Source organism: Balaenoptera borealis (assembly GCF_965194805.1).
Source record: "Balaenoptera borealis genome assembly, chromosome: 15".
NCBI lineage: Eukaryota > Metazoa > Chordata > Mammalia > Artiodactyla > Balaenopteridae > Balaenoptera > Balaenoptera borealis.
In genome coordinates this window covers 50663482-50679271 of record NC_138871.1, presented here as the reverse complement: position 1 = coordinate 50679271, position 15790 = coordinate 50663482, and the positions used below count along the sequence as shown (strand labels likewise).

Genomic DNA, 15790 nt, shown 5'->3' with positions numbered 1-15790 from the left:
GGGCAAGATCCGGTCCACTGCCCAGGGCAAGGAGTTGCAAGGGTAGAGAAGTGAGAGCAGGCAAGCAGACTGGTAGGTCCAAATGAACAAAGACCTGATTTCAAGGAGTTTTTCATTCCCTGGAGAAGCCAGACATATATACAGTTAATTGCACTGTGCAATGGAAATGTGTAATATCATTATTTCAAAAAGGTGACGCAGATATAAATTTCTGGGGTTTTTAAAAAATATATAGATTCAGATGCAATAGGTTGGGGATGGTACCAAGAGTTTGCATTTCTAATCATCCCAGCTGATGTTGATGCTGATGGTCTATGGACCACAGGTTAAGCAGCAATAAAGGAAATTGAGGAAATAAGAAAGTACTATGGGAATGTACAGTAAGCAATGTTAAAAAGGAAGAATTCTCAGAAGATGGGAATCCTGAGCTAGGCTCTAAAAAATGCAAACCAAGAAGACTTGGGTTTTGCGGTAATGTTCAATAAATTGGTGAGCAAAAACTAGATTGCATTTGTTCAGCCAATATTTATGGGGAGACATGGCATTCCACAGCAAAATACTTGTTATTAGAAGCTTTCATATCAATTTAATCACAAGTAAAAACCAAACAATGGCAGCAGCAACGATGAGAAATGAAAGGCCATGGCTATTCTATTTCAGAATACCAAACTTTAACATGTTAGTAATGCTTCACCTTTGAAAATTTAAACTGCATTCTGGTTTTCGAAATACGAATTTTTATAAGGTTAGCTCCAAATTTTCATGTACATCTCTTCTCTAAATGGGCAAGCCAAGGGGGTCGTGTGTTCATTCTGTTGGGCTTGTATTTTGCTTGCCTATTATGGAAGGCAAATTAAGGCCAAAGACCTTGTTTCTGTTGACTCAAGCACCAAATGAAGAGAGTAAACAGCAGTCACGAAGACAGCCATTAACTGTGCAGCAGGTGTTAACATCTGTACCTACTTAATTCCAGCCAAGATAATCACCTCTCTCAAGGCAGCTAGCTCATGTCAAGCACTGTCCACCATGACTGAAACTGTTTGGAGACATTAAGTCATGGCTTTCTCTCAGATGTTGCAGCAAGAGATGGGGAGATTTGAATCCCAGGGAGTGCCACTCTGGTCAACAGTGCATGTAGTTTAAGCCACACCTCCTGGTACTCTGGCAGCCCAGCATGGAACACAGCACCTGGAGAGCAGGAGCCTGAGCCAGGAAACATCAGCTTGCAATGGGTACTATCTGCCAAGGGCTACATCTAGAATTGGCTGGAGAAGTGCTGTCTGAGAGGAAAAGATAAGGCATTCTCAGATAGGAAGCCACTGCATCACCAGAATTCTCTACTAAATTCAGCTATAAGCAATTGGACCCTGCAACTGATTAATGTATTATTATTTAGGGTTCAAGGGGTATGTGTGTGTGTATGCACATATACGGGTGAGTACTCATGATGCAAGCATGCAAACTCCCTCCCCCTCCCCCCCCCCCCCCCCCAGCAAACATTAAGTTCTTCCAGGGTGTAATCACTACAAATAGGTTTCCGTTACACTGGAGATTAGCCGATGATGATTACCATTTATCAGTTTAGGCACAAGGAGAGCAAACTCCTAGGGCATTAGCGCTCCCTAATGACACCACTGTGCTCTCATGCTTCGGCCCTCTTTCATACTGCAGAAGACTCTACATCTCACTCTCTACTCCAAGGCCTCAAACAAAAACCTTTACATCTAAGGAATGTGTTTAAGGGACATTTAAAGCCTACTGTTAAATGAAATAACAATAGAGTAATAAGCAATCATAAACTTAGAATAAATTGCTGAAGGTCAAATAGTTCTGCTAGCCTTCAGGTAAGAGGATACCCAAATAATTCTGGAAAGATGAGTATTCATTCTACTTTTAAAAATCTCCAGGGGAAAAAAAATCTCCTTTTCACTTGGTGATCCAGTTCTAATATACATATTTTAAAATGTCAGTGTCCATTTATTTAGTCCATTGCAACCATTTTTAATGGAACAGATACTCCCTAGGTCCAGGTTTATATATTCAGTGTAGGGCCTCAAAAATTGGAGATGACCCTACAGTAAAAAAATGTGTTATATTTTAAAATGTATTAAATCTGTTATTTTCCTTATATTATGTGTAATTGTATTAACAGAAAAAAGTTACTGGCAGTTCGCATACAAGTAGCTAAAGCTTCCCATATCCTTTCCTGAGCATTTTCTCAGTTTGTTCTACCAAAGCATTCATCCCCGAAATGTCAAAACATCATTAAAAGCCCTCTTTACTACAACAGCCCTTGTAGGAATTTTTTTAAATCTGCTTTTTTCTGGTGTGTCATCAGCTTGAAGGGGCATTTAGAGATGACCTCGGTGGACTGGGAAGGTAGGCAAAGGACATCCTCTGTGTTCTTTGACAAACCAGTCTGTCAGACATAGGTGGACCAAATTCTTTCCCTTTCAAGGAATATCAGCATTGTGTAATATCTCCGCAAAATGCAAGCTCTTTTTAAATAACAAGTCATGATTAAGAAATTGCGGGAGTGTTGCAGCTCCGAGCTTTATCACAAATCTTTAAGAATATGCAGGAAGCCTAAATTAGTCAGTTGTTTCCCCCCAAAGTCATAAAAATAGGAAAATAGCAGACACGGCAAAGCAATTTATGTCTACTGTCAGGATCATGCGAGAAGAAATGACCACCACAGCAAAAGCCACAGACTGTTCCCCAGAAATAGTCTAAGAATCAATATTTCTAAGGTCCACACCATAGTCCTCCAGAGTTGTAAGAGTCTTGGAGTTGCTTTTCATTTTCCAGTGGACAATTGCCCATTAATCTGTCTCCACACAGATTGGGACAAACCTAGTGATGGTTGCTAATCAGTATACCACTGGATGGCTAAGATCCCAGAGATAAAAATGGATAGTAAAAGTCATTTAGACCAATCATGAATTTTACAGCTAGGGAACTAAGCTGCAGAGATATTCAGGAAAATGTCCAGGGTCACATATCTTGAACTAAGATTTCCCAAATCCCAGATCAAGCCTGGATGGCACATATCAAGAAAAACTGGTATTAAATTAGAAGTTGATTTCCAGAGGATATACATATGGCACAACAGAAAAAGAAAGATCTGATAGCAAGCCAGCATTCATGTATAAGAATTAAGAAAGATGTAAATATGATGGAAAGAAAATTGTGTTTACCTGTAATAAAACACAGAATCAATCATGGTTCTTTCCTAGATCCTTCCGTGGCTCCTTTTTCTCTTCTTGGTCTCTTAAATATTGGAGCTTTCTCTAAGTTCAGCCTTGGCTTTTTTTTCCCCCTCACTTTATGTTTTTATTTCTAATCTCATCAACTCATATCTTTAGTCATAATTCATACACATCTGATTTACTAATTACACAGTAAATTGCTAAGACTGTCAATTCTGCCTCAGAAATGCCTCTTGAATACTTTTCTTTTCTCTGTTCCCACTTTTGCAGGCTTAATCCAAAACACTCAGTATCCTTGGAAGATTTCAAATTTTTCCCTAATGTTCTCTCTGTCTTCAGTGCCTTTCTCTTCTAAGCTGTCCTCTCTATAGTTTTCAAGGTCATCATTTCAAACTGTAACCTGATCATTTCTCACACACCCCACTGCAAAACTCAAATTTATTTATCCATTGATCTTCTATTAACAGGAGAATGTCTAATTACTTTTCCAGTTTAATTTTCTACATTTCCTTTGTGCTGTATCCACACCAACCACACCAAAGGATTTGCCCTTACTTAAACATACTAATATTTTCCTGCATCACTACTCATAACTAAATGACCTTCCAAAGACTGTGAACTTCAACCAGGATGGGGTATCTCTCAGTCATTTCACATGTTCAAAGCCTAGCACGGCATTTTGCACTTAGTAGGAACTCAACTAATATCTGTTGAATGAATGAATGAATGCAGTAACTAATTGGTGAGGGAAGATACCATGAACCTGGAGTGATATCTTGCAAACATTTTTTTTAAATTGTTGAACATTAAGAATGAGAAATGCAAATTACCTTTTTTAATGTTTGATATTGTTTAATGCAAACTGTGGTATCAAATAGAAATAGAACTATAAATATAGATCTCTGATTCACCTCTCTATGTACTCTCCTGTCCTAAAATAAAGCAGAAAAATACATAAGCCTCCACAGGAAGACATCAATACAGTTGTGCTGAATTCTTAGTGCTAGACCAGCACTTACAGCTCTGTGTATTAGTTGCCCTAGATTATAAATCTTCCCCTGGCTCTTAATTATTCAGGTACCAAGGGATTCGTTTGCTACTGCTGCATTATAGTATGTTAATCCAGTGCCAACTTAACATTTCTTATATTTATTTTGCATGTGTTTTATTTCTTAAGAGGCTTTAAACATTTAAAATCTTTAGAAAGATATATATTTTGGTACAGTTTTCTATGACTTTAAGGTTGTTTATGCTGCTTGGGTTGTTATCTAACATTCCCAGTTAGCCCCTTACACAATTCAGTGGGCATGTGGGCTGTGCATTTAAGGTAGCAAATCTTACACCATCTGGTTTGGGTACCTAGGATATCATCAGTAGTGAGCTATACTTGCAAGATAATTTTGCAAAACGAGAGCTTCTAAGACTATAACTAGCTTTATATCCCACCAATTTGATGCTTATTTCCAAGCTCTGATCATGTGTTTCAGGGCAATCATCTAAGAACAAAAGGTTTCAATTGGGGAATTTTTGCATTTATGTTCTTATTCTCTCATTATTTCCTAGTATATGTATTTTTTCTCCAACTAGAGAGTAATATCTGATCTTCTATTTGTTTTTTGTTTTCAAATCTCTCCCACTCTGCCAGTACCTGCATAGAGGTAGATACAGAGTTCGAAATTAACCACAGAGTTTCTCAAGGTGTCCTTATGGACACTGAAGCATCTGTTCTGGAAAATGGCTCCGTAGATGGGTTCATGGCTGATTGAACATTCATGAGAATTGACCACTAATGGAGTCATAGGCTATAGAAGATTTCTAAGGTTCCACAATTCTCTTGTGGGGTTCTGTGTCCTACCCTTCACTATGAAATTCCTGGAGGAAGAACCATATTCCCTTCATTCAATCATTTATTCATCAAATATGCACGAATGGGTCCTATGTGCTAGTTACTACACTAGCCTTTGATAATGGAACACTGGACAGAACAATGACATCTTCACTTATCTCTTTATGATAGTTTGTAGCTTTGAAAAATGTTCTTACAACTGACAGGAGGCCTTTCAATAACTAGAAGTAATAAAGGCCCATCTGGCACATTTCCCTATGGTGAAGTCTGTGCTTTCTTCTCCTTTCCTTTGCTCTTCTCTCAAGCTCCTCTCACTGTAATGCAGTGAAAAATCAGTTTTCTCCCTTACTAAGTTTTAGTCACAAAGATACAGGTACAGAAAACTTGTAAACTGAGCAAATAGGCAAGTACCAAATATTAATGAGCAACTAGTATATATGGTTCATTCATTACTAGTCAAACCTTGTTGAGCAGGTACTATGTGGCAGGCACCAATCCAGGCACTGTTCTACAGTTAGGTAGGAGGAAAACAAGTATAAAGTGAAGAAGTCGTGTCCTCAAAACATTTTCAACCTAGAGTCTGTTCTTCCCCTCTAATTAATTGGAAACAAATGGCCTGAATGGTATCTAATCACTACCACACCCAAGTCCTCCAAAGGGAACTGGGCATACTCTTCAGCTGACTGCCCAGTTTGTCCATTTCAATAACCTTTGATTCGAAGACAAGGAAAAGATACACAAAAAGCAAAATTTCCTCATCTGTACTCTCTGGCCTTCAGGCTGAAATGTCAGCAGATTATAAATGCTGCCTCATTACTGAGTAGAAGCCTAATTACCTGGCATGGAGGGACTGTGTTTGGATAGTCCAGGAGCTGGAAGAACTTTTCCATCATACAGAGCTGCCACTTCCTCTCTGGGGATTATTGATTCTGCATCTTCCTCATAGGAGGGTCAAGCCTGCTGTGCTGACCAAGCGTGTCCCATTTAGGATATTCTCCATCAGCACACTGGGCTTGATCCTGCTTTAGGCTTTTTTACATTCCTCATGCTCTGAAACACAGTGAGAGGAAGCATTTGGGTTTAATAGCAAATGTAAAAGCTCAGTAAAATGAAATGTATCTAGGTTCCTCAGCTTCCCTAGAGCAAGACAATATTGCTTTTACAGATTATATAACACTCCTTTCTTTGTGCTATTCTCTTGCTGAAGTAATGACAATGATTCTCCACCATTTATTAGATCATGTTCAAATTTATCCGCTCCACAATTGTGACCTTTGCATAACCTCAACCCACTCTGCCCGTTCTGATTACCTTTTGCTGCACTGGGTCACACACCTTCCTCTTTGGAAATCTCATCTTTTTTGTTTTTAAGAGCTGTATAGCTAAAATCTGTCTCTCTATTTCTTCCTCTCTTAACTGAATGTAGTTTGAATTCCTGTATGTACCCTCCCATGTATGTTTCACACCTTTGAGTACTAAATTGTATACTGTCTTCAAAATATGTTGAGAGAATCCACCAGAGAATAATGAGTTGGATTTTTTTCTTACTTTTACCTAAATGATCAGACTAATAGTGCTCTTGCACTGTGACACAGTAATCTCACCATGATGTAGTTATATAAAGGAAATCAGGAGAAAAAGGTAATATACATGGATGCTCATTGCACCTGGGGATGGGTGCTGCGGCTAAATTTCCAACTTTAGGGGACTGGGCAATTAAATTATTGTGTATCAACTCCAAGGAATATTATTTTGACATTAAAATTATAGAGTTTAGCAACATGGAAACTTAAAAGAAGCTAATCATAAATGAAAGAAGCAGAATAAAAACTATGACTACGGTTATTGCAACCACATACCATATGTGTGTATACAGAAGAGAAATGTAAAGGAGAAAAAAAAAATGAAAGCTGTTCTTGAGGGCAAGAATTTTTGTCTATTTCATTTAGTGCTCTAGTTTCAAAATCTAGAACCATGCCTGGCACATAATAGATGCTTAATAAATATTTGTTGAGTGAATGAATAAGGGTATGTAATGAGTGATGGGACTGTAGGTGATTTGTCTTCTTTTATTCCTTTTCCATTAAAATGATCTCTGTTAAAAAAATAAAAAAGGAGGGGGGTAACATAAGGAAAAATTCGTTTATAACTAAAACACATTCTTGATTCTTACATGGACACTTCTGGGGTAACCCCAGGTGAGAGAAAGAGAGAATAATGTTCAATGGCTCATATTATTCTGTCTAGTTCTCATAATAATCCATTGAGGTGAGTATTGTTATCATTATATTTGAAGAGACTTAGGCTTAGAGAAATAACTTGCTTAAGACACCCATGCGTTTTCTCTCTCAATCACACTGCTACATATGATAGGTGGTACAACTCTATTTAAATACGTCTTTGAACACAAGACAAAAACAGACCTAAAATATACCAAGATCATATAAGGGATTGATAAAGTAGGATTTAAAATAGTGGGCTGGGCTTCCCTGGTGGCACAGTGGTTGAGAATCTGCCTGCCAATGCAGGGGACATGGGTTCAAGCCCTGGTCTGGGAAGATCCCACATGCCGCGGAGCAACTGGGCCCGTGAGCCACAACTACTGAGCCTGTGCATCTGGAGCTTGTGCTCCGCAACAAGAGAGGCCGCGACACTGAGAGGCCTGCTCACTGCAATGAAGAGTGGCCCCCGCTTGCCGCAACTAGAGAAAGCCATTGCACAGAAACGAAGACCCAACACAGCCAAAATAAATAAATAAATAAATAAATAAAATAGTGGGCAAACTATGGAGAACAGTATGGAGGTTCCTTAAAAAACTAAAAATAGAACTACCATATGACCCAGCAATTCCACTACTGGGCATATACCCTGAGAAAACCATAATTCAAAAAGCGTCATGTACCACAATGTTCACTGTGGCTTTATTTACAATAGCCAGGACATGGAAGCAACCTAAGTGTCCACTGACAGATGAATGGATAAAGAAGATGTGGCACATATATACAATGGAATATTACTCAGCCATAAAAAGAAACAAATTTGAGTTATTTGTAGTGAGGTGGATGGACCTAGAGTCTGTCATACAGAGTGAAGTAAGTCAGAAAGAGGAAAACAAATACTGTATGCTAACACATATATATGGAATCTAAAAACAAAGGTCATGAAGAACCTAGGGGCAAGACAGGAATAAGGACACAGACCTACTAGAGAATGGACTTGAGGACACGGGGAGGGGGAAGGGTAAGCTGGGACAAAGTGAGAGAGTGGCATGGACATATATACACTACCAAATGTAAAACTGATAGCTAGTGGGAAGCAGCTGCATAGCACAGGGAGATTAGCTCAGTGCTTTGTGTCCACCTAGAGGGGTGGGATAGGGAGGGTGGGAGGGAGACGCAAGAGGGAGGAGCTATGGGGATATATGTGTATGTAAAGCTGATTCACTTTGTTTTACAGCAGAAACTAACACACCATTGTAAAGCAATTATACTCCAATAAAGATGTTAAAAAAATAAAATAAAATAATGGGCAAGATGCAGAGGCCACTGTGTACAGCACCCACATCACTGATTCTCTGTCTAGGCTTAATGAAGTACAATGCACAAAATAAAAAGTTAAAAAATTAAAAAAAAATAACTTTGTGAAAGCAGCGCAGTCCCTTCAGCAGTATTTAGGTTAATATGCCAGTCCTCCTCTAATACTTGAGATTATGACTACCATAATTGATAGCAAATGCAGTGTCAAGGCACTGAATTGTGTTGTCTCAATTTATGAAACTGCCATCTTCTGTGTATTTGAATGCTGACGGATTGCTCTAAGTGATTGGATTTAAAGTGAGCAGAGAAAGGTAGTCAGCATTACAATTTCATGTGAGGATGGCCTTTTTATACTTATATATGTGGAAGTAAATGACAGGAATGGGATCACTTTATTATTTAGTTCATCTAAGTGTTCTCCTCTATCAGCTTCAGAGCAAAGAAAGACAAAGGTTTAATCTGTGTAGAAGGTGCTCAGCGGAATGTTTTACCAGCTTGAACTGTAACTGTTTCCATACAATAGCAGTGGGTTGCTTCTGTATCAATATGTGTGTGTGTGTGTGTGTGCACATGTGCATGTGTGCGAGACAGATGGACAGGGCTGGAGATGGATGACATGCAAACTTTTTTTTTTTTTTTTAGTCTCTTACATATTGCCTAGATTTGCTTGTGTCCTAAGACCAACTCTAGAAAGACTGGTGGTGGCAACCTTCTCAGGTCAGTCTCTGAGAAGAACTCTAGAGAGTTCCAGGTTCTCTTGCAATATTAGAGATTCAGGGTGAAAAATATTGGGCACTGCTGTAGACTGAATGTTTGTGTTCTCCCAAGATTCATATGTTGAAACTTAATCCCTAATGTGATGGTATTTGGAGGTGGGGGTCTTTGTGAGGTCATGAGGGTGGACCCCTCATGAATGTGATTAGTGCCCTTATAAAAGAGATCACAGAGAGTTCCCTTTCCCTTGGACCACATGAGGACCCAGCCAGTTAGAAGACAGCTGTCTGTCTATGAACCAGGAAGCAGGCTCTCAAGAGACACTGAATATGCCAGGGCCTTTATCTTGGAATCCCCAGCCTCCAGAACTATGAGAAATAAATTTCTGTTGTTTAAGCCATTCATTCTGTCATATTTTTTTTTTTTTAATCATAGTCTGGACTAAGGCACTAAATTGCAATGTTCTCGTCTTGGTCATTTCAGGCTGCTGTAACAAAGTGCCATGGATTGGGTGGCTTATACACAAAGAAATTTGTTTCTCACAGTTCTGAAGGCTTGAAGTCCAAGATCAGAGTGGCAGCATGGTTGGGTTCCAGTAAGAGCCCTCTTCTGGGTCACAGACAGCTGTTTTCGCTTTGCATCCTCACATAGTGGAAAGGGTGAGAATGCTCTCTGGGGACACTCATCCCATATAGGAGGTCTCTACCCTTATGACCTTATCACTTCCCACAGGGCCACCTTCTAATAAGATCTCATGGGGGATTAGGCTTTCAAATGTGAATTTGGAGGGGGAGCACACACATTCAACCCATGAGAGTCCTCACACTTTTTTTTTTTTTAAATCAATACTCTTTTTGCAAGGAGAGCAAAAATTGAAATTTAAAGCATTGTTGCCGATTTCTCATTAGGCATAAGGGTAGAGCCCAATGGCTTTTAATTTTATTCCTAAAACCAACTTCAAGGATTCTTCCTTATTACTTTAAACTTTTCTAGTAGCATGTCTCATACATTAAAATAGTTTGGGCGTAAAATGACAAATAGGACAAAATTAGCCTCTTCCATCCTTTATTTATTTATTTATTTTGATGTTCTTTCCTTTCTTTGGCAAGATTCCCTCTTCAGCATGTGGAACTACCCACCTCTACTCAGCTCCCACCATCCAGTATCCACTGTCCAATACAGGCTTGCTTCTGCCTCTGAGAAGCTATATAAATGTATGTAATCCTGTCTTTGTCACATCTTCCTTATTAATAGTTCTCATCTGAAAAATGCCTTTCTCCTGGGATTATTGTAAATATTCAAATAGATGCTCTATAGCTTGTTTGTTTTGATAATGTGAAGTGCTATACAAATCTTATTTTTATTATAATGCCCCCACAGATTCAGGGTTCCAGACTCCAGTGCATTCCCATCAAAATCCCTTTAGGACCTAATAGGTGACAGGCAATAAAAAGAAGCATTAATAGATGATGAAAACTAAATCAAATGGTACAGGTGGGTCAATCTTGATGAAAAGTAATCACTAGATATAGCAAAGTACTAGAGATTGTTAGGGAGCTTGAGAAAGTAGTTTTGGGAGGCTAGAAAGTTGGGAAACCTGACTGGAGTCATTTCAAAAAAAGAATGGGTGGAAGAGGAATCAGATATACTAAAAGTATAGGCAACTCTTTTGAGAAATTTTGCTGTAATAAAGCAAACAAATGAATTGGTAGCTGGAAAGAGACACAGACTCCAGAGCAGGCTTGTTTGTAAGCAAGCTAATGAGAAGGATTCAGTAGAGAGGAACTGAATTGTGTTGATGATGCAGGACAAGGTTGCTGGAATGTCCTTGGACAGACAAAAAAGGATTAGATGGGGTGCCCAAAGGAGGTGGCCTTAGCAGCACAGACGCTGCATCTACCATAACAGGGCAGAAGGCAGCTCTGATGCCGCTAGCTGGGTGGGTATGGTGGTGGGAACCTGTGAACGTTGTCTCCTAATGGGTTCTTTTTTCTTTGTGAAACAGGAAGCAAGGTCATAAAACTGAGAGTGAGCTGGAGTTAAAATGAAACAGGAAAGGGAGTGGAATATACATCTGGGATTGTGGAGGAGGAAATGGACTAGAATTCTGGGGTATGATTTCTGGGCAGCATTAAGAGCCTGGTTGAGATTTGTAGTCTTTAATTTAAAGTGATAGGTTATAGGCACAGAGTAGAAGACAATTTGGATTTCCCCACGGCTGAGGTTTTACTAAATGAGTACAGTGAAGCAGGAGGGGCCAAGAGAATTTAGGGAAGTGCTAGGGAGTGGTAATAATGGTTGACCATGGGATTTAAAGGGAAGTAAGGACTTGAGAAGGCTGAGAGCCAGTGAAATGGGGGTAGGATCAATGTCAGATCCAAGGACTGCTGGAGTCAGGGAGCAGAAGGAAAGAACTGAAAATAAGAGAGAGAGTGGTCAGAGCATGGAGTTTACAGTTGAGGTTATGGAGGAATTACGGTTAATCAGGGTCAATGTGTAAGGTAACCAGAGTCTTCCCGTGCACACGTACGTGGCTTGCTTCCTCACCCTCTTTGGTTTTCGTGCCCCGACCACTTCTCAGGGAAACCTCTCCTCACTAGCTTATTTAAACTTGCAACTTCTCCTCAGACTCACTGGTGCTTGGTGTCCCCATTTTCTGTTTTGTATTTCCTCAAATAGTTGTTTACATCTCATATTCTGTATACATTTATGTATTTATTTTGCTTATTGAGTGCCTTCCTCCATTTGTCCTCAGTGAGGACCAGAATTTAGGTCTGTTTGGATACACGTACCATCTTTAGTGACTAGAACATTGCCTGGCACAGAGTAGACGAGGCATTCGATATACTTTTGTTAAATGACTTGAATAAAGCAACTTTATATTTTAATACAGGAGTTCCAAAGAGCCAATAAAATTCATCAAGTTCTCTTAATCTTATGGCTTCTTCTAGATAGTTGAATTTTCTGAACAGCTTATGACAAATTAGTGAAGTTCCTATTCATTCTAACTATTTTTGTATAGAAATCTAAATAAATGGAGACTGTGGAACTGGTTTTTTTTTTACTCTAAATGGGATTAAATAGAACACTATTTAACTTTTTTTTTTTTTTAAACCATTCTAGGTCACTATTATAAAATTAACTCTTGGACTCTCCTGAGGTGAGTGTGAATTTTGGTCCCTTTGCAAAGGGTTGTTAGTGATCTTGAGATCACAATACTTTTAGTTGAATCTATTCCTTTTGTCTCCTGCTCTCTGTCATGCCACCAGCTATTACTTTGTACTCCTATGTATGTGTGCCTGTAACAGTTTGTTCCACTACCACTCCTGCCCCTACCCCATAATCTGCTGTCTTCATGTACTTTGGACCTATTTTAAAGGATTTACATGAAATAAGAGAATATAGGACTTCCCTGGTGGTGCAGTGGTTAAGATTCCGCCTGCCAATGCAGGGGACATGGGTTCAAGCCCTGGTCCGGGAAGATCCCACATGCCGCGGAGCAACTAAGCCCGTGCGCCACAACTACTGAGCCTGAACTCTAGAGCCCACAAGCCACGACTACTGAGCCCGCATGCCACAACTACTGAAGCCCGTGTGCCTAGAGCCCGTGCTCCGCAACAAGAGAAGCCGCTGCAATGAGAAGCCTGCACACCCTAACAAAGAGTAGCCCCTGCTCGCTGCAGCTAGAGAAAGCCCGTGCACAGCAACGAAGACCCAACGCAGCCAAATTAATTAATTAATTTTTTTAAAAAAAGAGAATATAGACACTAAGTGAGGGCATGGGGGCCACTCTTATGGGATTAAGGTCTAGGCAACACCAGTTTCTGCTGTCTTTATTGCCTACTTCTAGGTTCTTAACTGTGTGCTAAGGAGGTGAGATTGATCGACATTTGAATTACTAAGAGGTGAGGTGTCACTGTAATTGACATCACATGGTATTTTGGCCTATCAAACCCCTCCTTTCCCACATGGACGGCTGCCTCCTCCATCTATTCATCTGGTCCATTTTATGCAGGTCGAGCTGAACACATAATGCTGCATGAAAATGTAGGAGAAGTAGTAAGGATACCAATTAAGGTCCTCCGATTGGAGAAACCCTGCTCTGAAAATGTGCCCATTAACAAACAAAGTCCCATAGGCCCTTAGGACAAAGTTCCATCTGAAGACACATTCTTACTGAAGCAGCAAATGGTGAAACATTTAAAAAAGAAAAAAAAAAAAGGCAGTGTATTCGAGTGGTTTTACAAATAATGCAAAGGTCTATGGTAAATCTTGAATTTTTCACCTGACCTAGATTTAAATAGCACAGGTACTTCATGCAGCAATAGACATTTGGTTACTTAACAGATACTCCTATAGCTGCAAGTAATACATTTATATTTTTTGGTGTGTGTGCTGTTCAGAGCCTCCATCCTACTCTGAAATTTTGGGGAAAATTAGCCATCCAAGAGTCAAGAAAGCACAGTTCTCTGACTGGTCTCTGATATAAACTGTCAAGAGTCACAGCCTTGACCATTATGCCTTCTGGATGTCAGTTTCCTCATCTGTTAAAACCATCCCTAACGTCTGTCTTAGAGTTTAAATTCTACAACACGTTGCCCTGGATTAAAGGATTGAGGAGTTCTGGTTCCACCCAGTAGAGGGTAGTGTTACCTAGACAGGGTCTCAGCATGAGCCCAGCACAGATGGAGCAGTGAAAGCAGAATTTAGAATATAGAATGGGTAGCTACCTACCTCCCTGTCTTGAGTCACCAGACCACAAATGCTTCTCCACAAAATAGCAATCTCCAGCAAGTGTAGAAATGCACTCCTCCTCAGTCGTTTGCCACTGTTCCTAAAATGGACACATTACTCACTGCTACTGGAAGATGAACAGGAATTTAAACTCCTACAATCTGTGTTGTTTTCTGAAATTTAAAGTTTGTTCTATGAATACATTCATTTATATAAAATACAGCAGCTTGTCTATACATATTGAACATTTAAAAATTACAGTTGAAAGTCACAGATTTTTCCTCCTGCAAAAATATTTAAGAAGTATTTATAAAGTTTGATGATGTTTAATACCATGCCGAGACAGAAACCTTAATTGCACTTTTAATATTTATTTATTTATTTATTTATTTATTTATGGCTGTGTTGGGTCTTTGTTTCTGTGCGAGGGCTTTCTCCAGTTGCGGCAAGCGGGGGCCACTCTTCATCGCGGTGCGCGGGCCTCTCACTATCGCGGCCTCTCTTGTTGCGGAGCACCGGCTCCAGACGCGCAGGCTCAGTAATTGTGGCTCACGGGCCCAGTTGCTGCGTGGCATGTGGGATCTTCCCAGGCCAGGGCTCGAACCCGTGTGCCCTGCATTAGCAGGCAGATTCTCAACCACTGCGCCACCAGGGAAGCCCTGCACTTTTTAATATACAAATAGCAAAAGTCATTGGCCTGTGACAGACAGATAATTAAAGTTCTAAGTGTCAAATCCGTAGTCATAGTACTGGACGAAACCCTGAATCTCCATCAGCCTGTGAAGTTTACAGAGTGCCTCACACTGGAGTGGTCCCCATGTGAGCCACAGAAGCTGTCTAAGAACGCATTCTCAAATAGCAAGTCCTGTCTGCTGGGATAAGATTGATGCGCATAAAGTAAAATAGTGGCAGGATTAGATAGTTTAAGATGCTGTCTCTTCAGTACAAATAGTAACTCAGTAGGAGATATGAAAGTATTTGTTGAAAAAGTGACAAAATGGATGAATTAAGACATCAGTATAAAATATAGTTCATGGAGAAGTCTTCATTAAGGGCTACTATTTACCAACAAAAAAAGAAAAATTAGGCAGTACATGTAAAAATGCACTGAAAGATCAAAGGTACTATGCACATGTAAGATATTACTATCATCATTATTATAATTTGGGGGTTCAGGGTCACCTTGAGACCCTGTCCTAAGGGACCTTAGGTAAGGCATTTTGGTAAAACTTTCCAACTTCTGCTTCCTCTTTGATCTTTATCACTGATAGAGGGCCTACTTACTTTTTTTGTTTTCTTTTAGTATAAATGCTGAAGCGTGAAAGGAAAGAGTGACTACAAGAACGATGTAATCCTACCTGGGCCGGGAAAGCACTGTGCCCTGTTCTACTCCCAGGCTAGAGAACCACAGCCTGTCTTCCCATGCAACGCACCACCTTTGCTATTCCTGGCTGTAAGACTGCACCCTTTTCGGGGGAGTTAAAAGTTTCTCAGATCAGGAGGAAGCCTGGCTACTTGAGAGAAAATAAAATCACGATCCGCCTGCCTCCTTCTCTTGTGCCTGTAGCAGCTGTAAGTGCAATAAAATGTGAGAGTAAAAACAAATTTGCTATGGCAACAAAGTATACTCTAATAATGAAGATAGTATCTAACAAGCAGGAGCAGCTAGAACTTTAGGGAGAGGGAAAGGAAGTACACCTTGAAGAAGTAGGAAGAAAAAACATTAAAAGTTTAAAGTTTACCATTCTCCA

At 39.8% G+C, this 15790-nt stretch overlaps 1 long non-coding RNA gene across 2 annotated transcripts in view; it reads left to right on the top strand.

Moving 5' to 3' along the window:
- Nucleotides 1-15790, top strand: part of LOC309612471 — a 758831-nt gene that overhangs the window by 728236 nt on the left and 14805 nt on the right. For both annotated transcript variants that reach the window (XR_014235138.1, XR_014235139.1), the window contains one exon: nucleotides 12429-12465. This is a non-coding gene — a long non-coding RNA (uncharacterized lncRNA). The remainder of the gene's footprint in view (nucleotides 1-12428; nucleotides 12466-15790) is intronic.